Below are 23,954 nucleotides of genomic sequence, written 5' to 3'. Positions count from 1 at the left end.
CCAAAGGGCTTCGTCTATACCGACTGAGCTACGGAGGCTCTCATTCATTATTCCTTGTTGAATCAAATGAACCCTAAGCTTTTTTAGCATATGCCTTGTAGAGTGAAGTAGATTGAAGTTTATTTATTGTCATCAATAGACAATTTTCTACAATTTTGTATCCTTTCAAATCAGCTTGTCCAATTTTATCACTAAAAATCTTCTTATTTAAATTAGATGAGGAAACTCATAGAAAAGCACTTTCGAGTGTGATAGTAGAAACTGAATTATCACATACACGCATGACAAATAATTCATGAATAATATAAAGCGTGACAAGAATAAACTAATACGAGATCCAGTTATATTTATCAAAAAGTAGTAGATGAAGCAAGAATGATTACATTATACGTTTCTTTTTCTTTTTTCTTTCTTTCCTTTTTTTTTTTTTTTCGGAAACAATCAATCGTTTGACCTTAATCATCGTACTAGTGAAGGTCAAAATAAATACGATATGTATATGCGTTGTATATGAAAAGCAAAAAGGAGAACTGCGTTTTGGTACTATACACCAAAGAGGAAATTTATGTGATTGTACTTGTTTTTGATAGATCGATGATTTTAAGTTTTTTTTTTTTTTTTTTTTTTTACTCCTGCGTCAGAATGATGTTGTTTACGCAGGCCCTTTCTGCCTTTTTACATAATATGATTGATAGTCACACGAGCTGTTCACGTTAGCAATAAGAAATGGAAACACAGCCCCGAAATGGAAACATTCAGTTTAAGAATGACTTTAAGGTGATTTTTTTTTATTGGACATTTGACTCAATGCAATTAAGCTTAACAGAATTAGCGTGAACTTATCAAAAAAAATTGCAAATATAATTGTAACTTTTAATTAAAGCTTTTACTTTATTGGATTTGTAGGAAGTTTTTAGGTACAGTTGTTTATTCTATGTTATCACCTAGGATAACATAGGATAAACGTGCATGCGTGTCCACGCGCATGTTTATCCACACACACACACACACACACACACACACACACACACACACACACACACACACACACACACACACACACACACACACACACACACACACACACACACACACACACACACACACACACACACACACACACACACACACACACACTATAATGATCTATAATGATTTTTGAAGCATATCTTGTAATTTCAGCTGCTCTTATCTTATTTTAGGTTTTCTCTGCAGCAGCAATTCTTTTGGACATCCACATTATACGTTGCCCTCTGTGGTTTTTGCAATCTTTTCAGCTTCCTGATATTCTATATTCTAGTAATCATTTCTAGGGATGTATTTCCAGAACATTCCTAACTATATCCAATCATCTGATGTTAATTCTTCATCGGAAATTTTTTTTTTCGGATTACTCTATAGCCTTGGTAACTTTACTGTCCGACGAAGCTTTTTTTTTTATTTTTTTAAACGCAATATAGTTTCAGCAAATATTAGTCTTGACACTTAAAATGGTTGCACCATCCGAACAAATATTCACACAAGGCTGCGAGTTCTCATGCAATGACTGCACTGGTTTCAATATTGCCTGTATATTGTACAAAGTTATGCAACTTTTCAACTTGTCTGTTAAAATAGACGTATCATTGTTGGTACAAATCTTAATAACTGTTCTTTTTATCCTTATTAATAAATCATTGATGCTCTGACATCACACACTTCATTTAACTTCTTCAACGAGGTTTCTTTCTCTGTTTCCACGAGGTTCTTGTTGCAAATGAAGTCTGCCTAAAAAGAACTTATTGATGACGCGGTTAATAATGAATATAAGGCAATAGGAAATTTATATTCGGAAAAAATATCAAATAAGCCCACTCAGTTGGATTTCCTATTTAATTGTACTAGAAAACTGGTCACAATCTTTTGAATGTTATTTGTATTTTACATATGTTTTTGTGGATATAATGCAGAGAACGACAAAAAACTGATTGTTGTATAGACGATTGTGACCTTCTAGCGTCATTTAATTCTTGCTTTTTAAAAAAATACTGCGTGCTGTCTATTTTTTTTTTTTTTTGGTTGGATACTAGATCTCTGTTTTACTGCATTAGATGCCCTTTTGCCATTAGCATCGACTTTTCACCCACCAAAAACAGAAAATGGTGTATTCTCTTTACAAGAAACATAAAATTGTGAAAAGTTTATGTTTCTTGACCTTCATTATATGTACATCTATCCAAAGTATTGCCTCTGTTAGTTGGTGTCTAATACTAAGCCTAAATTGTCTGGTAGCATCTTACACATTGGAAGACTCTAGTGAGACTATGCCTTAAAGGGAGAAGAACGTAAAAACGATGAAATGTCCTGAAGTGGAGGAAGGGGTGGTGAAAATAATTGTGAAAATTCGATGTACTTCCTAGTAATCCTAATTCTAGTGCGCTCTCTCCACTCTTAGAAGAAGGCACCTATCCTGTGTTCTTTCTAATCTCAGAACTAGACACCAGTAGTTTATATTTATAAACTATTGGTGTCTATTATTATAGTAAAGATATCAGTTCGTGAGTTAGACTTCATGTTAATTTTGTCCTTTTTATCCAGAGAGCAGCTCAGAGATTAGAGAACAGAGTTTAAAATGACAATAACTGCACGATATGTATTTGCACTTTACTGCTGTTACTTTAATTAGCAAATGAGGAAATAAAGGTCCATTTGTGCCAATTGCAATGTTTTGGAAGAAACTTATTATATTTAAAAGGTTTGGTATTGTAGGGAGAAAAAGGAATAAATAATAATAAGATGAAATGATTATAAAGAAAAATATCTAGGAATAAAGATATAAATAAAATTTAAGAATAGTAAAAAATAAAAAATAAAAATGTAAAAAAAGATAAAAAGGATTAAAATAAGAAAAAAAAATTGGATAAAAGTGAAAAAAGTGAATGAATAAAAAAAATTAAGAAAGAATAAAATTAAATAAAGGGAAAGGAATGAAACAGAAAAGGTTTATTTCAAAAATGGATTGAAGCTAGATTATATCAACTATATATACCTAAAAAATTAAAAGGAATGAAAGATGGGGTGGGGTAGGACGATGCAATTTGCTCAGTTTTTAAATTACTCTGCATTAGTGCCTGTAAAATGCAATATGATGAATACACCATTTTCTGCAGTCATCTACGAACTTATTAAATCCCAAAAGATAAAAGAAAAATACAGTCGGGACAAAGTCCGACTGTCTATAATATGAATTACTTTACATAATATGAAGACAAAAATTTCAGCTAAATGAGTAATCAGAAGCGGTGATAAAAAGAGTTAATCGCATGTAGCATTGAAATAGCAACAAACAACAGCATGTGCTACTGCAGAATACTTTTAATCATTTATGTTTTAACGTATGATTTAAACATTATTTATTCATTTGAAGTGAAATCATTTTAAGTAACAAATGAAGTCATTCCATGTAGTACACCAAATTATGCTATTTGGCTGTTTCATGTTAAAACTTGTATGTATATGTTGAGCCTCTGTAGGAATTATCGGCCATTTAAAGTTACTCCAGATATCTAGAAATTCTATATACTGTATTTCGTTTTAGTCAAGTAGCCTAGTATTTGTGAAAGAAGTATTTCCCCGGCATCGATAAGTAGATAAAGATTATAACATGCGGCTGAAAAGATTTCTCATACTGAAGAAGGGTTCTTCAATTGCAAAATGTAGTCATCAAGATTGTAGGAAAGTAGGAAACATATCAGAAGAATCACAAAATTCTAACAAAAATAAAAAAAAAAAACTTCTTCCAAGATAACAGAAACATCTCAAAAGAAACAGACAAAGGGTGTAGGTTATCGAAGGCGAACTTCTTACTCCAGAATAAGTAACATGAAAAAGTTTTTAGAAGCACTACTTTTTCATATTATCTGTATGAAGTTTCCATCAATATCAAAAGGTAATGATAGGAAAAATAAAATTAGTCTGCACTCAGTCTGAAGCTTTGAAATGGAGACGCCATTTCAAAGCCATTTTGCAGGAATGCCAACTCGCCTCCAATAATTCCAGCACTAAATTTCCATCGTTCTCAAATATGCACTACACAGACATTCAAATGTTCTTATATCAGAAGATGACATCGAAGAAATTCTAGGTCCTATTTATGCCATCATTCAAGTCACAGTGAGAAGTACACTATTCTGCAAAGTTTTGGATCCAGACTCCGATGGATAATCTGTATCTAAGATTTTAGAAATAGTGACAAAAATTTAAACACTTCAACCCTCTCTCTCAGATTTTACACGTAAAACATTAAATAAATAGAGCTAATAACTTCAGTAATGTGATAATTTTTACTGATTATAAATTTCTAAATATAAAGCATAACCGTGTTTTTATTTTGTGAGGCTATGTACTTATGTGATTATGTCTCTGATCCCTCCAATGTACAATCTACTTTCTTGATTTAAAAATCTAGTAAGTTTTATTGCTTCAAGTGAAAATGCTATAAAAAAACGGTATCATGGTAACAAAGGATTCCAGGAAAAGGGGATTTTATTTAGAAAAAAATAAAAATTAAATATATTTTGTTGTCGTTCATTTCAGTCATGTGAGGCTATGTACTTGACGCTGTGATTATGCCTCTCATCCCCCCAATGTACATTCTACTTTCTAGATTTGAAAATCCAGTAATCCTATATATACGTATCATATCGCAAAAGCGCTAAGCTTGTATACGTTAAGAAATTCTAAACAAGCATTCTGTCAGCTTTAAGTAACAAGTCAATGGGAAGGTTATCTCGTTGCATCACAGGAGTGCAATATTACTGTGTAATCTGAAAATAAACAGTGGTAGTAAACTCAGTAGATAATGGAGGCGTGAGGCGTAACTAATGATACAGCCTTAAATGATATACATGTCAAAAACAGCGAGTCAGATATTTCTATTTTCCTGAGAAATCCATCGCAAAAGCTATGGATTTCTCAGGAAATCCATAACTTTTGCAGATGTTTAAAAAGCTGATTTTTAAACATCTGTGTTATACTTGGTAACATCTTTAGGTAGTCAAATAGGTACCCAGTTTTTCATATTTGCGAACACAACTTACTAAAAGAAGAAATTAGTTTCACTCAATAATATTTTAACTCCTTCTGGTGTCTTCCGCAATTAATTATTTTTTGGTTTAAATGCTTTGTGTTTTAACCACCTTACCGGCCATTAAAGATCAAATAAGCATCCTCAAAAGTTTCATATCCATCATAACTTTCAATGTAATATCAATGGTATTTTAATTTTAATGTGCACTTCGCATCCAAATGTGCACTTGAAATGTGGACGTATATATACGTCCTGGCCGGTAGCATGGAAAGCAAGACAATATACAATTAAAATCTACTTGTAGATCTGAGAGTACAGTAATAAATGTTCTTTGATACTCAGCAATGAAATTAAAGCTTATTATTATTATTTATTTTTATTCGTATATGTTTTCATTTGTATTTTTTCGTCTGTAGATTTGTACACCACGCGTGTCGATGATGTATGTGTCTCAGTAATGTTTGCTTATATAGATGAGCTTGTTTTGGCATATTGAAATAACCAAAAGTTACAATTTTGTGTTTATAACTTATGTTGCAAAATAGATTAAAACTATCGCAGAGGGCGCTGTTCATGAAAGTAAGGGGAGCGATTTTGGATTTATGTGTATCAGTTAGCGATTGCTTTGCTTCGCGTTTGATAGTACAATTTTTTATGTAATATTCGTCTGATCTCTAAAAAAAAAGACAGAGAAATTAGTAAGTATGTAAATATTCAATATTATTTCACAAAACTTTATATTTGTTGTTCAGTATATATTTCATGTTACATTATTTCATGAAATTAACTGTTTATCTGCTATGGATAAAAATACCTTTAAGTGAAACATTATCAGATACATATATACAGTACCGTAGGCAGGGTGTAGCATAGAGGCAGCCTTCCTCACGGCGCGGCTTAATAAGGGGGCTCGTTCAGCCATATTGCGGTAGGCGCCGTCGCTACGCTAACAGGAATTGTTGCAGCAAGTGCGGAAAGACGTTTTTCCAAGCATAAACTGATTAAAAATTATTTACGAACAGCAATGACCCAAGAAAGATTGGTTGGTCTAACAACTCTATTGATAAAAGCGGACATAGCTTATAATTTTAGAAGAGCTTATAAACAGTTTTATTGTGCGATATCCCCATAGATCAAACATTTAATTAATATTATTATGTAATCGTTTTGCATTAATGTTTCTCTTATAATAAAAACAAAATAGCAATTGGAGATTTTCTTATATTTTGTCTTAATAATCCATTAGGGGCGATATTTAAGTGTTTGCCTCAAGGCGCGATCTAATCTGGCAACGATGCTGGCTATATAGATAAGCAAAAGCGTTCAACTCAGATATGTTTATTTGCTGTATATACTAAAACAAGGTATCTTTTGGATATCTTACAACGTTTATGTGAAGATTATGCCTTAAATTCTATAACAAGTAATGATACCGGTAATGGTATCTTTCCACTTATATATAACAGATATCTTAATTATTATCGTCACGTTATTATCAGTTATGTACACTTAATTCTTTGCAACTTAAAATAACAGTAACAGCTTTCAAAGATGATCGTCTATGTCACAGTGCCCATCATACAATTCCTTGAATTCATTCTCTAATGTTACACTCGTTACGAGAAAAATCTGCTCCTCACTCATTCCCTTGTTAAATAAATTCATTCATTTGCCGTGCATGCCCTCTGGTTCTTTTACCTTCTGCCATGAACTGAAACCTTCCAACGATCCCATGACATGCCCTTCCCAACTTATGTCTCTGTCATCTCCATCTGTCTGACAAACTCTGCAACAGGTCGCTTCATAGTTCGCCTTTGATTATTTTTAGTGTTTATTCATCTCCCTTTAAAAGCCCATGAGTGATTTAAGGGGGAAGTCCTTATATAATGGTACAAGCACTTTTTTGTTGCAGCTTACTAGGTTCCCTTTTCATTATTTCAGCAATCCTATGTTATCTTCAATACCTTTGCTATGCTTTCATGAATGCCAATCCCTATCTACCACCATCGTTCCCGAATCCTTTACCTCTTCCACCATTTGCTGTGCATTTTGCTGTCCAAAACGCAAACCTTAAACTTGGTGGATTGAAGCGACAGCTCTACTCTTCTACTCACAGCACCTCCCTGTCTAAATTTTCCAGAAGGAATACTACGTTACGATGTAGTATCTCTTTGGGAAGTTAGTCTAGTGGCATAGCATTCCATCAATGAAAAGTCGTTGAAAACCTATCGTGTATTTAGTACCCTTGAGAAAGCTAAGGGTAAGATAAATCTACTTTTCAGACTAAACGTACTATTTTTTTAAACTTCTTTAGGTATCCAGTAAGCAGTATGTTGATTTTATACTATCATCTACTACCCAAAGACATCTACAAAGTTCACGACTCAGGGGAATTCGAATCCATATGAAAGCTTGCCATATGAAACGTATGAAAGTGTGTGTGTGTGTGTGTGTGTGTGTGTGTGTGTGTGTGTGTGTGTGTGTGTGTGTGTGTGTGTGTGTGTGTGTGTGTGTGTGTGTCATCCAAACAATTTTTAAAAGTTATTTATTGAACATTTTGCATTCGGCATAATTTAGAAAATGTAGTCTTATCTGTTAGTTGTCTGGAAAGTGGAAACATCAAGTTATATATTGAAAATGAATTACATTAAAATTTATTTATTTTTAATTTCTGATTAATATTCAACACCTAATCACGTTTTGCTCATTTTAACGCTGCGTATTGTCGGTGTATCTGTTACAACTTGGTTGAAGTGTTGTAAGGATGATCAGTGCCAAGACATATGCGAGCAGGGTCTCCGCTCTGGCCGCTATTCCAAGTTATTACATAGTCAGCAGGAACTCAAAATGACTCGCTTTGCCTCGACCGCGAAATTGACTAATGCTAAGCATAAACAAATACTGCACATGCAGTTATATCTTAAGTGCCGGTGATTTTGGTGATAAATTTAACATTTAATAAATTTTGTTTAATCCTTTATCCAAGTGTAAGCAAACAAAGTTAGCGTCTGAAGTATCTTCAGGACTGAGGCAACTCGTGGTAAAGGTGAACCAAGCTCTAAGGAGTGATGAGAGAGCTTGGTTAACCTTTACCACGAAGTTTGCGCCTGAAGATTCTTCAGGCGCAAACTTTGTTTGCTTACGCTTGGATAAAGGATTAAACTAAATTTATTATAGTCTAACCAAGTGGAAAAAAACTTTCAAAAATGTATCATTTGTTGTGAATATTTGATTTCATTTAAATGAATGGAAATATTTTATAGTAACTAATTCGTACTGTGTGTGATTATCGTGCTAATGCCTATGTATTTTAGAGTAGAGATGATTGTCAGCTCTTCGTCACCGCGTAAATTATTGACTATTACACTACGTTCATGCCACAGTAGTAAGATTTATTATCACATGATAAATCATGAAAAATGGATTACGTGATAATAAATACGAAAAAAAAAATCCGCAAAAAACCTGCTTCAATAATATCTTGTCTCGATGATGGTTTTTGATACGTATCCGAAACCCAAGCGTTCCTAAATCACCCATAATAAATGACGTTCCTAAATCACCAAATCCTAAATCACCAATTCCTAAATCACTAAATCAATAAACCGAAGAGAAGTGTTGGATCATGGGTACAAAACCCTTTAAATGAACAGTAGTCATTTCGCTTGAATATCCATCGAACTACTGATGGATTCATTATAATGGGACCTAAGAGATATGACTCGGAAAATATTAATATTTCTGAAGAAGGAACATATCTTGAAATCGTATTCGAAGGGATCAGTTTGTTGTTTTGCACTGAATTTCTTTTGTTTTGTAATAATATGCATTATAAGTGTTACTATTATAAATATATATAAGTGTTACTATTATAAATTTAAAAAAAATCAAAACAAAACACAACTCCAGAACTGTATGCAATAATTAGAAGTGATTGCATATATTTCTTCATTCCTATTAGTCTAAACTAAAGGTTTTTTTTTCGTTTTCTAATAGAAATGAAGTTATTATTCAGATCTTTATTGTTCATAGGTTATAGGACTATATCCCTGATTTTTAGATAATTTCCTCTTTGTAATAAATAATAAACAGAGATAGACAGGGAAGAAAGGGAGGAGGAGGAGTACTGTTAATGGTAGCAGATGAGTTGTACCCATCTAAGGTGGATTTGCAAGGCGCAAATAGTGGTCACGGTTTTGAGGCGGTATGGTGTGAGGTAGAAGTAAACAGGATGAAATATTTAGTTGGGTGTTGCTATAAACCTGGTAATATGGAGGGTAATGAGAAGGAAATGTATAGGCAAATTAGCCAGCAAGAAACGAGTTATCATTATGGGCGACTTTAATTATGGTAATATAGACTGCAAGCAAGAAACTGCACATAGGGGTAAAGAAAATGAATTTTTGGAGTTTTTGAAAGATTTAGGCAGCACGTAACGGAGGGTACACGAGGATCAAGAGTATTGGATTTGATCATCTCATCAGACAGATGATGTTATTATAAATGAGGTGTCAAATCTTCCACCAGTTGGTGAGAGTGACGACGAGTTGATCGCGTGCAGGGTGACCAGTCATTCGAGGACGTCTGTTAGAAAAGGATATATGTGGAATTATAAGACTGGTAATTACGAAAAGCTCAGGAAACAGCTTGCGATAATAAATTGGAAAGAATAACTGGATGGAAAGGATATCAATGCTGCTTGGGCCGTACTCAAGAACTATTTGGTGGAGGCAATATCAGAATGTATACCAAGGGTCAAGAGGGTAAATAGAGTGGGTGTAAAATGGATGAATCAAGAGATAAGGTATGCAATCTGGAAGAAGAAGGTATTATGGAAGAAACACAAAATGAGTATTTATAACAACCAGTTGCATGAGAAGTACAGAGCAGGCGAGGAAGGTGACTAGCTTGATAAGGGAAGCAAAAATGCAGTATGAGCAGCAGTCAGTTAAAACGGCCAAAAAATATTCTAAGGAGTTTTTTCGATATGTCGCCTGTAGAAGAAAGAATGATTATGGTAGGATGCGATTGATTGGTGAAAACGTAGGAATGATAACCGCTGCAGAGGATATAGTTGAGATATTTAGTGAGCAATTTCTAAAGGTATTTCATTCTTGTGAATGTGGCATCATGCAGAACTTGAAAGCAGTTGGAAAGGAGGAGGAGGAGAAACTGTTAGTAAGTGAACAGGAGGTATATGAGGAATTGAATAGACTTGATGTAAATAAGGCTGTGGGACTTGATGCTCTTTCACCACGTGTCTTGAGGGAATGTGCCAGAGAGTTAACAACAGCTTTTGTATATCTTTTCAGCATGAGTCTCTCACTGGGTCAAGTTCCAAAAGAGTGGAAAGAGGGTAAAATTGTTCTAATTCATAAGGGAGGTGATATGAGTAAGGCTTTGAATTATAGACCAGTCTGTGTGTCTGGAGTTGTGGTCAAGGTATTAGAGAAGTTAGTTAGGAATAAGATTCAGAATTGGGTTGACAACAGAAAAATACTCTTTGGCGGCCAACATGGATTTACTAAAGGAAGATCGTGCTTTAGCAACCTGCTTACTTTTTATAATAAAGTGACAAATGTGTTGGATAAGGGTGTTGCATATACAGTGTATATTTAGATTTTGCAAGGGCGGTTGATAAATTGCCACATGACCAGCTGGTAATTAAATTGGAACGGATGGGCTGAACAGTATATTGGTTTGCTGGATTGGAGATTGGCTGTCTAATAGGTATCAGCGAATTGTCTTTGGGGGAGCGATATCCCAGAAGAGGAAAGTTACTAGTGGTGTACCTCAAGGGTCTGTTTTGGGTCCATTGCTGTTGGTATGTAAACACGTATGTATGTTTGTATGTAAATGATATTTGGAGAGGTCTGAATGGTGATGTGCAGTTGTTTGCAGATGATGCAAAATTGGGGAGAGCTATCAGGAGTAGTGTGGATGCTATATCTTTGCAAGGGGACTTGAATACACTGGCTGAATGGGTAAATAAATGGGGATGTCAATTCAATGTTTCAAAGTATAAGGTTTGAAATTTGGGAAGCAGAGATAGAATGTAAAGTACACAATCGGTGCAAATATCCTGGAAGAGGTAGAGGAGATGAGAGATCTGGGAGTGATTGTAAACAAGGACCTAAACTTTCGGAGACATGTTACTAAAATTGTGAAGACAACACAGTGGATAATGGGAATGATGCGGAGGACATTGACTTGTAGAAGTAAGGATGTTATGGTTCCTTTGTATAAGGCTTTGATCAGCCCACATATGGATTACTGTGCACAGATCTGGTCACCTGGTTTTCAAAAAGATGAAATTGCGTTGGAAAAAGTTCAGAGGCGATTGGCTAAGGTGGTTTCTGGTCTCTGGAATGTAGAGTATGAAGACAGATTGACAAAATGCAATTTGCAGAAATTGGTGGATAGGAGGAGGTGGAGGAGGATATGATTGAGACATATAAGCTGTTAAGAGGTTATTACCAGATTAATGTCGGGGAGGTTTTGCACAGAATAGGTGAGGATAGCAGGAGAACAAGAGGTCATTCCTGGAAGCTGTATAAGGAGGGTGTGAGCAAGGGAGTGAGGAGCAGGTTTTTTGCATGGAGACTAGTGAGTGATTGGAATGCTTTTCTCGAGAGTGTGGTGAGTGCAGAGACATTGAGTATATTTAAGTCACAGTATGATAAACTGTGTGTATAACAGTGGACCTCCCACGATGAGTCTTTGACTCCATGGAGGTTTTTTATAATAATAATAATAATAATAATAATAATAATAATAATAATAATAATAATAATAATAATAATAAACTCTTCCCTCGAAAATTACGTAACAGTTACGAATTGTATAATAAAATAAAATGCGAATTGTGTTATTTTCTCACATAGAATGTATAATACGAAATTAAACAGATGCTTTTATTTAATAATAAAATTTTTGAAATACATACTTTAATTTTTAAATATTATGACGGATTCAAGTAAATACGATATCGAATGTTTGGTTTTCATAGAAAATCCAGAAACATTAGTTAAACAAAAGTATTGATATGTTTCATTATCTTTTTCTCCAATCAACTGTTACTGATTTGGAGAAAATTTTGGAGGAAATAGAGTCAGCAAGTAGTCAAAATTCTCATTTCAATTATGAGGAGTCCACGTTTTTTTTAAGTGGTCATGTATTTCACATGCAAAGTAATGAAAGGATGCAGTTCTTTACTGTGGAAGCAGTATTGTATCCCTTCTTAACACTAATAAATGGACTACGCACATAACAAAAACAGTCCCGGTTTGATTTATAACTTCTAACTTTTAAATGCGACATAATAATACGTAAAAAAGATTGAAACACGTCTGAGCACAAGTGAGAACTTTAATCGACTGAGCTTATGTTAAGCGTATCACTTGACGTAGGATATGCGGTGAAAAATTTCATCATCTACATGTTTGTGAGACCATAATTGGATGGCTAAAGTGGTTTGAAAAAGTTCCATGTTTGATCCTCTCTAGTGCAAGGCTTCCGGATTTTCTAATTCTTAGTGCATCTACGATATGTGTGCGATAGATCTGCAGCCCTTCTTGGGTGGGATTTACATAAAATAAAATAAAATAAATAAAAAAGACAGACGTGTTCAAGCCATACCTCCATTCATTTTCCAAACTGCTGTTATTATGCCCGAAGAGGTCAACAATAGCTATACAAAATGCTATTAAGTTATATGAATTTAAAATTTTACAATTATTATTTGCTAATTTCAGATAAAATGTTCCAAGTATCTGAAAAACATAGAAAATCCTCACGTGATGGAATTCTTAATTAATTGGTAAATATAATAAATAAACAAACAAACAAATAATAATTTATTGACGGATGTAATTTTGCCTCTACCAGTCGTCTTGTACGATTTGTAGAAAACACACACATACATACATACGTCACTGTGATATTATTTACTCTGCTACGTTATTTCTCCTAGAACTACTCTAGAATAAAATATTAAAAAATTCGTTTAAAACACTGCGATTTTTCCGGAAGGAAGCCTGTCCTTGATGGTTTCCGGTTAAGTGTTGTCTTCTTGTTGCTGATAAGCTCTCCAGCTTATCGTGCAAAGTGCTGATATATGACATTGCAACAAACCGACTAAACAATTTTATCTAACCACCTTCCATTAATAATTTCTATGAATTTACACAACTGCATGATATTAACCTATATATATATAGGTTAATATCATGCATATATATATATATATATATATATATATATATATATATATATGTAGAAAGTATTTTACCTTGGGTATAATAAATGTTAAAGATACCAAGCTATTTTAAACCTGGTTTTACTCCATTTCCCAAGTTAGTAAAACCAGGTTTAAAATAGCTTGGTATCTTTAACATTTATTATACCCAAGGTAAAATACTTTCTACATTTATATCTTCTCCTGAGATTTTTATTTAATAAGGTTAAAACACCTTATGATAACTTGCTCTGGTAAAATACTTATAAGCTCTGTATTACTAAAATCTTAAATTAAATTCAAATTCAAACAATTAAATTCAAACTAATATATATATGTATATATATACTATACTTGATCTTAGCCCTTTGGCTAAGATCAAGTGTGTAGGTGATTAGCAAATTGTTTAGCTAAGTGCAAATTGTAGTATCTGTTAGCTCAGTTATTATCGACAAAGCGTCTCATAGAGGCACTTGATAATAAACTACAGCAGCAGATACAGAATAAACCCCGGACTGGGGCAAGAATAAAACACTCGGTGGTGGGAATAGCTTAGGCATCCCCCCCCCCCCCTCACCAGCTATAGCTTTGCCGCGTACGCGAACCCTTGGAATCGAAGCCGACCTGCGACCTCGATGTTTGGCTAAAGCCCATCGAAAGCGTCGGCGCTGACCAGATTTTTGGTTTTACTCCCTTTGGTGGTGGCCGCTTCCAAGTAGTAGTAAGGAGTGAACAAACAAGAGACAAACTACTTGGAGGATTCGAATGTAATGGAAAAACAATAGTCCCATTTTTGGTAGGGAGCATTACCAAACTACTTAGAATCCCCAGATTCCCTTTAGAATATATTGAAACCGATGTAAAGATTATCCACGGAATATTCGGGAAATGGGGCGTTGTACACAAAGTGGAAGTCCTAAATGACGCAGAAAACCCCAAATGGAAGTCGGGCGAAGTCCACATCTCCCTCGAGATGAAAACGCCCGTTCCCAACTTTATTATTATTGGATCTGCCAGAGTAATGATAAACTACCCTGATGTAAAAAAAAAACAATGTTTTAGATGTGGTGCCTTCACTCACCTTTGGGCAGACTGTCCTAGAGTAAAATGTAAAAACTGCCTCAAAGCAGGCCACAACCAAGAAAAATGTGAGTCAGCTGCCTGAAATGTGGGGTCATTGACCACAAAGTGGACACATGCCCATCCAGAACTCTTGCTGAGAGGATGGGTGGTGCAATCACGCCAGCAACTCCACCAAGCAATGGAAATGACCCAGCACAGGAAGCTTCTCCTCCTTTCGAGGCTGCTCCTGATATAACAGAAAACCATACCTCCACGTCTAAGAAAAACTGTAAGGGGAAAAAAACTTCCACAAGCAGTAAAATCCAACAAGAAGAAACAGTCGTTATTGAAACCATCAATACTAATATAGAAGAAGGAAAGATGGAGGTGAACACCAACACCTCCAAACGGCCATTAAGCCCACAGGAAGAAGAGTTGGTAATGCCCAAAACAGCAAAAGTATCTGAGACCGCCCACCCAGAAGTCCCTCACGCAAAAGCAGGGGAGACTCTAAGCCATCTCATTAGAGGTATCCCAGGGGTGGCGGAAAAATTCAAAGAAGCGATTTAAAAAATAGGAGAACCTGAACTCCTCCTCACAGGGAAACATGGATCTGACATCGTCAGCGCAAAATGGGGTGACATCTTCGTTGATGACATCAACAAAATCACCCCTGAGCAAGTAGAGGTATCCCAGGATTTAGACGAGGAGGCAGCTTCGGCGTTCTTCATAGCTCTCTGCAAACTAGACATGACCAAGGGAAGTGAGGTGGCCAAAAGAATAATAACTGCCCACAACAAAAGAAAGACGCAGTAACCACCTTGTGGGGTTTCTGTACACAGCTTCACCGGTTTCAGCTATCACAGGTGGGGGAGGACCTGAGAACCCGAGCGGCGAAGGCTTACATCGAGGCGGTGCAGTTCCTTGTGAGCTGCATTACTGGGCCAGATCCTTCCTCCACCTCTAAGTTTACCTTTCAATTTTTGCTTTTCTTTGTACTTTTTTTTGTTTGTTTTGTTACATGTTTCCTTTTTAGGATTTTTCCTTTTTGTAAAGTGAAAAATCAACGACCGTTTTAGAAACGTCCCTGGGGGGCAAACAGCTAAAACAGTTCAACTGAGGCCTCTTTAACCTACTCTACCACTATGCACTCTATCTTTATTTCCTCTCCTGCTATCTGCTGACTCTCAGCCTATCTTACTCTACAGGCCGATGATGAAGAGTTGTTGAACTCACAAATTATTATATATATATATTTAATGAAAACGGCTCCCCCTTTAACAAATTATTACTTAATTGTCACTTTTCGCAATGTTTCTTCACATGGCACGAAAGAAAATCTTCTCTTGAACCCCTTACAACAGTAATTCTAAAGCAGTGCGATCCGGAGGGGCGAATGAGTCCTCTCCTGTTGCTGTTAGACCATATGGGCCTCAAAATATATTATTGTATGTTACTATTTGTTACTTGTAGTTTATTTTGAAATAAAGCATACATGTTTTGATAATAACTGCGGAATATTTTTTTCTTTTTAACCATTGGAATATATTAAAACGTGGAAATTGTTATTTTTATAATAACAATTTTGGAGATGATTCTTGATATTTCTTGCTAAACAGCCTCTAAGAAACGAAACAGTCTCTCATTGCAAAACTTTTAATTCTGTGCTTATACAGATTTTAAATCTTTAGAAATTAACGGTAAAAAAAATGACAATTTTCTATATTTATTAATAGGGCGAATACTGAATGCTGTTAGAAAATCTGAATTCACGATAGGAGTTTGATATATGTCTGGGGGAGAGAAAAGAGAAAGTTCTACAACAACACCAAACTGACTGCATATCTAATTATAAGAATAGGCCAGGTGTGGTAGTTTGTTATGTCTATATACAAATGCCAGGAGTATCAGAAACAAAAGAGTTGAGTTCGTTGTTTTATTGAAAACGTTGTGGCTTAAGATTATTGGTGTGTTAGTGAAACCTGGCTATGAGAATCAGATATAGTAATTGGCATCGAGTGTAAAGGGAATACTAATTTTTAGAAATGATAGAGGAGATAGGAGAGGAGGGGGAGGAATACTACTACTACTAATGATATCTGACGCCTTAAGTCCATTTAGGATAGAAATGCAAGAAACCAGTTATGGTAATAATATCCCATGTAGCAATGAAATTGAGCTATCTGGTGTGAAATGGAAGCTAACAGAATGAAATACGTATATAGCATGGTGTTGCTACAGACCTGGCGGCTCATTTACAGGGGGAATGATGAAATGTATTGCCGATTTAGCCTCATGAGGGTACTAAACGAATGATCATTATGGGTGACTTTAATTATCCAAACACTGATTGGGTAGAACAGATCTCATGATAAGAACGAAGAAGAATTCATTGAATTGTTGCGAGACAACTTTCTCAAGCAGCATGCAAAAGCAGGAACTTGAGGTCAAAGAGTATTAGATTTGTTCATAGCGTCAGAAGGTATTCTCTATTAAGAACATGACTGTTTTACCTCCAGTTGATGATAGTGATTATTCGGTGCTTTCTTGGAAAATATCTAATTGTGTTGATATTTCAATTAGAACAAGTTACATGCTGAACTATAAAGCTGGAATTTATGATCATCTTAGATGAATACTAGCTTTGACCCCATGGTATTAGTTAATGAATGGGAAAGATGTTAGCACTACACGGAATCTTTGAAAACGTGCTGAATATATCCATAGAGTTCGAAGAATGAATAGGATGCGAGTGAAATGGATATGCAACTTAAGAGCAAGAGATCTATAAGGAGAAGGTGATATGGAAAGAATATCCTTAGAATAACAGTGAGAGGTGTTATGAAATATATAAAGTGCAGAGCAGAAAAGTAACGATAATTGTGCGGAAATATCAATCGTAATATGAAAAGAAATTGGCTATGCAGGCAATCGAACAATTTTATCGTTTACCGCAAGCAAAAGAAAGGATGAATGTGGAAGAATAACTTTACTGAATGCAGATGATATTCGAATGTCAGAAGCCAATGAGATTGTTCAATTAATGAGTAGTTGCTTTGCTAAGATATATCAACCAGGTGTATGTAATAATGCACACTACTACTACTACATTATTTGAACAGTTAGAGGTGCATGAGAATGAAGTTGAAGAGTTGCTGCATAAGAATTTGTCAATAGGGACAGATGAAATATCGTTATGTATGCTAATGGAATGTTCAGTCGAACTGGCTAGACTTTTCACATGTTTGTATAACTTGAGTTCCAGCTCAAGAATGATACCACAGGAATGAAGGAATGTATGATAGTTCCGTTGTACAAGAGTGGTGCAAAAACGGATGTGTCTAACTACCGACCTACTCGCATACAGTAATGAATAGTCAGACAAGCTATACTCTGCAAGAAACAGCATTGGTTTACTAAAGGAAGATCATGTGTTTAGCAATTTGCTAATGTATTATAACAATGTTACAGCCGAGTTGAATAAAGAGAATGGATCCGCTATGATAATGTTGGATTGATAGGATACAACATAAAAGGCTGTTGCATAAACTGGAGAATATGGGATTGGAATATAAACTCTTGACTTTGATAAGTGGATGGCTGACAGACAGATATCGAAAAGTGGTATACGGTGGGTGTGAATCTGCCAGATTTAAGGTGATCAACAGTGTACCTCAAGGTTCAGACAATTGGAAAATTCGACTCGAAAATTAGAATTCGACTGATGCCCTCCTTTGCATTAGAGAAAATAGTTTTTATTTTTATTTTAATTTTTTTATTTTTCACGTAACAGAAAAGCTATTTAGCTTCTTAGCTATATATACAAGACGAAAAATGTTCTTCGTCTATCTTGACCAGTGAGAATATTTGGTTCGGAAGTTAAAAAAAAAAATCAGAAGAGGGATTTCAGTTTACGTTAGTTTTATTTACGTGACATTCCTGGCATGTTTTATAACGTAAATAGTTTTTGTACTTTTTTTTTTTTTTTTTTTGTAAAAAATGGAAGCAGTGCTCAGCAAACAAAAGTTTGCTAAGTACTACTTCCATTATGTTACAATAACTGTACAAATTAATAATAATACAGTAATACTAATGTTTTAATTAATCAAACTTTATGGTTCATACATACTATTTACAATATATACATGTGCATATATGTGCATACAAATACTGATATTTTATGCATAATACTATATTAAACCACCACCACCACCACCATCATCTTCATCTTCATCATGCATACATAATATGATTTATATGCAATTAATATTATCATTTTTACGTTTTTTGTTCTCTTTAGAATTCTGTGTACAATGGCGAATGTTTTTTTTTTTGATAAATATACATTTGATATCTGATTTGTTCGAAGAATTCATTATTAAATATTATGCAAATAATAGTAATATTAATAACAGTAACAAGGGTGATTATGAGGTTAGTTGATAAAGGCGTGTTTAGGTTGTCTAATCCCACCGACTTCGAAGCTTAAGTTAGCTTTTATGAAGCGAATTGGATAAGCATACACCATTTATGTTTTCAATAGATGGAATGCAAGCGTTAGATGGTGTTCTGTGATTTGTAAAGTGTATGTAGGTGGTATCTGCTTTACTGTGTTGACAGAATTTCCAGTTTTAGTGTTCTGTAATTGTTTATGAGTTTTAGATTTTGTGGTAGATCGTTCAGTAGTGTGGGTATGAGATATTTTCTCACAGCTGATCCGCACGAGTTATTGAAGCGTTATAAGGGATTCGGTTATTGCCTGATGTCTAGTCGGTCTGTCTCCAAAGCACTATTGAAACAGTTTTTCGATGTAATCTTACTAATTTGGTTACATGTTTTTTTTTTTTTTGCATTGCTTGCGTAAACCGTACGTGTTAATTCGCAAATACCATGAGTTTTTTCCCGTTAGATATGTTATGTATTTTACTTAGAAGAGTTTTGTTGCAATGATGCGGATTTTAGTTTGTGGGTATTCTATATGTTTTTAAGCTAGCGTTGCGGGTATGATTTCGGGGAAGTAGCAGCTGTTGTTTTTGTTGTTGTTGTTGTTAACGCAGTAGTATGTGAGACATCGTAACAAGAGTAGTGCAGGGCGGACGATTCTCGGGTTCTGTATAATTAACATCTGCGTTTTGGCGCTGTTCATAACTGAATTTTGGTAGAAGTAAGTTGTCACTTCGTTTAGGTATTGTGCTTTGTAGAAAGTTTTGTTGACGTCTATATTTATGTGGATTGTTAGTAGTGCGGTGTCATCTGCGTATTGACATATTTGACTACTGTCGCCAAAGTTGTGAACATGTTGAACAGTATAGGTGGTAATATGGCGCCTTGTGAGACTCCATGTTTTATCTGTATACCTGACTATAATTTATGCCTATTTTTGTCACTTGTGTTCTGTTTAAAAGATAGTTCTTGAACCATGTAAGTAGCCTTCCTCTTATTCCTACTGGGTATAATTTGGTGAGCAGTATGCCGTGTCATGTCATGTCATGTTCAAGTGTGTCAAAAACTTTGGTTAATTCAAGAACTATAAGGATAGCGTACTTATTTACATCTAGAACTTTGTTTATGGCTGTAACTTGATAATATGGTTGTAACTTGATAATATCAGAATATATGGAGATATATTCTGATAACGTGGTGGGGCTTTTAGTTTTCTGGAAGTATTGGTTTTGTTAGATAATGTTGTATTTCTGTAAGCAGTTCTGTAGTCTGGTCTGTGTTATTTTTTTCAAGAATTTTGGAGTTGGCTGGTAAGTTCACTATATGTTTGTAGTTCTGTGCTATTTCTTTTGCTTTGTTTGTAAATTGGTGTATTTATCGCAGTTTTTAATTGTAGAACAATACCAGTATTGATTATCATGTTCACAAGTCTCAGAAGTATAGGATTTATTTGTTCAAAGTGTGTTAAAATGTCTGTAAACCTTATTTTATCTATTCTTGGAATGGTTTTGGTTTTAACTGTGAGATATCATCCTTCAGTTCCGGTTTGGTTATTGGAAAATACATAATTTGCTGTTGACTTTGTGTTGGTAATTTCGTGTTGTTGACCTTTGGAAGATTATTATTATTTATTTTATTTTATTTATTTATTTTTATTTTTTGAGTTATGTGATATTGTTTGGGACGGAATCATTCGAATTTGAATGGTTCTGGTAGTTTCTCTTGGTTCATATCCTTACCGAAGCTTGTGGTGATAAAATCTTCTGGCGACGCTTTCGTTTTTTCGAGTTCGTAGTGTTTTTGCTCTACCTCATGATAACAACAACAACCGCATGGGAAGTGTTGACCCAGTGAAGAGATATTTTTCCATGAGTATTCGATGCACTCAGAAATATTGACTTATCCTACAAGCTCACCTGAAGAATGATAATTATAACAATTCATTATCATTCTTATATTATAATAACAATTATAACAATATATGTTTTCTGTGCAGTCTCAAAATGCATCGATTATGATGATTACTATATAAAATGGCAGATCTAATTTTCTAGGGGAAAAAAAAAAAGAAAGAAAGAAAAAAAGATGCTACTTATATGCGTTACTCCTTGATACCAAAATATTTAAGAACTTATGTTACTATATACTTATGTTAACCACTACTTTGCTCCTAAAGGCCACTGGGGTGGGGGTGGGGGGGGGGAGTGATGCGAAACAGCAAAGCTAATCCTCCACTTTCTGGCGGTGTGGCCTTGTTCCACAAACTTTGTTCTCCCGCACTAGGTGAATATTGCCGTTTGAAAGCATACTGTCTTTCCTAATTGAAGGAAATATCAATTAGAGAAGGTATCAGACCCTTCGAAAAATGGCTTTCATCGACTGGAAAAACACTCCCACCTTGATTATTGGGTGTCTGAAGTGGCTGTTATTATATTCGATTTCCAGAGCAAGGTCTCTGATTTCTGTCACTCCTCTCTTTCAATGCAGTGCTGGTGCCATCCTTCATGAGCATACCGAACTCGCTGTAATTAACTAAAAAGACAATACTTCTAAATTCCTGGGTCCAATAGTAATGCAGTACTGCAGACTGACAGTTAGTACACAGGACAGAATAAAACTTGATAGTAATACATCAAGAAGTTTTCCAACCAGCTGATAAACAATACTGCTTATCGTGCCTGAAGTCTAGGCATAGTTAGTGGAAAGCAGGGGCCACTGACAGGTGTCCATAGAGGGTATCCCTCCTAGTTAGGACTCTAGTCTTTCGTCCACATATTTCAGTTAGATTTGTGTGTGTGTGTGTGTGTGTGTGTGTGTGTGTGTGTGTGTGTGTGTGTGTGTGTGTGTGTGTGTGTGTGTGTGTGTGTGTGTGTGATAAATTTAGTTTAATCCTTGATATCGGTATGCCGAGATGGCACTGTAGATGCTACGCATGGAACAGGGGACCAGCAGTCCCTTCGTAGGAGGCATGTTCATGATTTTTTCCCCTTCCTCACTGCATATATCAGTTTCGTAATTAACTTCTGACATCGTCATCATCGACGAAAGTAACCATTAATTCATAATACTGTTGGAAAAACAATTGCAAAAATCACGAAAAACATTAAATATACAACCAAACTTTTAAATAATTTTAAACAAAATGCAGTAAAAAAATAAAACGTCGCATACACCAAAAAAAAAAAAAAAAAAGGACCTTATATTTTCCCTCCTTACCTTTATTGCTAAGCTCACATTCAAAACCAAATTTCTCTTCTCCGACTGAAACCTTCCCCTAACTTTTCCTGCCATAAATGGGTTATTTTTTTATCATCCTCAACGTCCAAGAAGTCATTCTTTTTTGCTCAAGTCGTTATTTTTCCTCTATCCAGCTGCTAACTCTGTACGAATCTGAAATCTTCCCGACCTCCAAACTGTTACGACATTAGGGGGTTGTATACCAGAAACCTCATTAACAATTCTTGATGCTGTCTAGAAGAGGGATTCACGTAATTAAAGATCTCCCTCTCAAACTCTTTCCAGCCGCTATCACACAAACGGTCAATTTCAGCATTGTGTCTCATTTACAGATATTTCCATGGATGCTGTTCAGCATAACTGCATCATCCCATCCCCTTTACACGAGCAAGAGCTTCCTAAATCATTTATAGCTAAATTGATGACTCAGTGAACTCTCATTCATCTTGCATTTTCCATCTCCCTGAAAACATCTGATGTTATCCAGAATAGGATAATATCAGGCATTTTATCCATTCCACTTAATAGATGATTCATGTTAAAAAAATAAATAAATAAAAACAGCCAGTAGTCACATTTCGTACACAGTTCAGCTTCAAGAGTTTTCCAAATCAGTTCTCCTTCAATGGTAGTAGGCCTGGTTGGACAAGTGGAAGAGCGTCTTCGCTCTCGACCAACAGGATTTTGGTTAGAATTCTACTGTAGTATGGATGCTACATACTTGCTTATTAGAGACCTGAAACGGCTGAAAAAATGTATCATCTTCTGTCGCTAGAGCAAGGATGCCGGATTTTCTGATTCATATCCTACCCACGCGACTATAGGTTTTCAACTCGACTATGTACTTAGGTACTAGCTTTCGACTTTTTCATGGATGGGATATACAATTTTTAAAAATTTCCCTAATTTCTTTCAGATTGCTCTCCTCGCACTTTACCGTAATTGCTAGGACCTACATCTGTTCGAGAAACCTGACAGAACAGTCCTTCTTTCTCTTGACACTGTTTATGTTTATAGGTGTTTCGCTGCATTTCATTGTGATTGGTAAAACCAGGGAAAAATATAATGAATACAGTATTTAGAACCACATATCAGATAGCAAGATTGCACTCAACAAACTACATCACTAAAGCTACCTGACATTTTTACATGGACATCCCCCCCCCCCCGATCAAACATGAAAACGTGATCAATAACTACCATTCGAAAAGAGAAACTTTGGAATACACAGAGCTGAAAATAACACGACGAAGATATTATCAGGAGAGGAAATTAGATCATATTATTTGCTATTTCATAAATAAAAATTAGATATAAGTATGTTTTTAATCATGTTCATGTGATTCGATTAATTACACCGGCCAACAAAAAAAAAAAATTTTTCTGCTGATTATGATCTGACACTTATTTTTTACTAATTTGGGTGCGCTGATTTCAAATATCAAACCTATTTTTCTCTATCACGTGAGGTTTTTCCTCTATGGCATTTTCTTTTTGCTAATTTGTAAGTTTTTGATAATTCTAAGGAGGCAGTACTATTTAGAGGATCAAAAAAATCGATTTTTTAATATTATTTTCTGAAAGTATGTACTTTTAGAAGTTCCTAACTTTTTATCAAGAAATTCGGAAAATTCCCGAAGATATAGCCTATTATTCAAAGCGGTGCGCAGATCAGAATCGGAGCGCTCACCGCTCTCGCTTGTTAGTAAACGAATAAATGCGTAAGAACCTGCAACGGCACGTACTGGCACTTTGAATGCGAGAGAGAGGCTGATAACCGATCTAATACATTTAGGTGATGAAAAGTAGGCGATGACAACTGCCTAAAACAAATGAATGCTATATGCGTCATAGCGGACAAAGAACGATCGAAATCAGTCAATCGTTAATCGATCGTGAAAGTATGAT

General features: G+C 35.1%; 1 protein-coding gene across 3 annotated transcripts in view; it reads left to right on the top strand.

Moving 5' to 3' along the window:
- The window catches only part of LOC150108442 (solute carrier family 41 member 1-like), a 294,151-nt gene that overhangs the window by 86,412 nt on the left and 183,785 nt on the right, over window positions 1–23,954 (top strand). Inside the window, exon 1 of one of the 3 annotated variants that reach the window (XM_090390785.1) lies at window positions 5,703–5,770. The exons of 1 other annotated variant lie outside the window; for it this stretch is intronic. The gene's annotated coding sequence lies outside the window, so the exon portion shown is untranslated. Of the gene's footprint in view, window positions 1–5,702; window positions 5,771–23,954 lie in introns of those variants that run through there. One more of the 3 variants, XM_090390786.1, reaches the window with a different exon arrangement.

Source organism: Typopeltis vanoorti, chromosome 3 (genome assembly GCF_054136105.1).
Source record: "Typopeltis vanoorti isolate ZY-2024b chromosome 3, IOZ_Tvanoo_1.0, whole genome shotgun sequence".
Classification (NCBI taxonomy): domain Eukaryota; kingdom Metazoa; phylum Arthropoda; class Arachnida; order Uropygi; family Thelyphonidae; genus Typopeltis; species Typopeltis vanoorti.
This window is presented reverse-complemented; position numbering and strand designations above follow the sequence as displayed.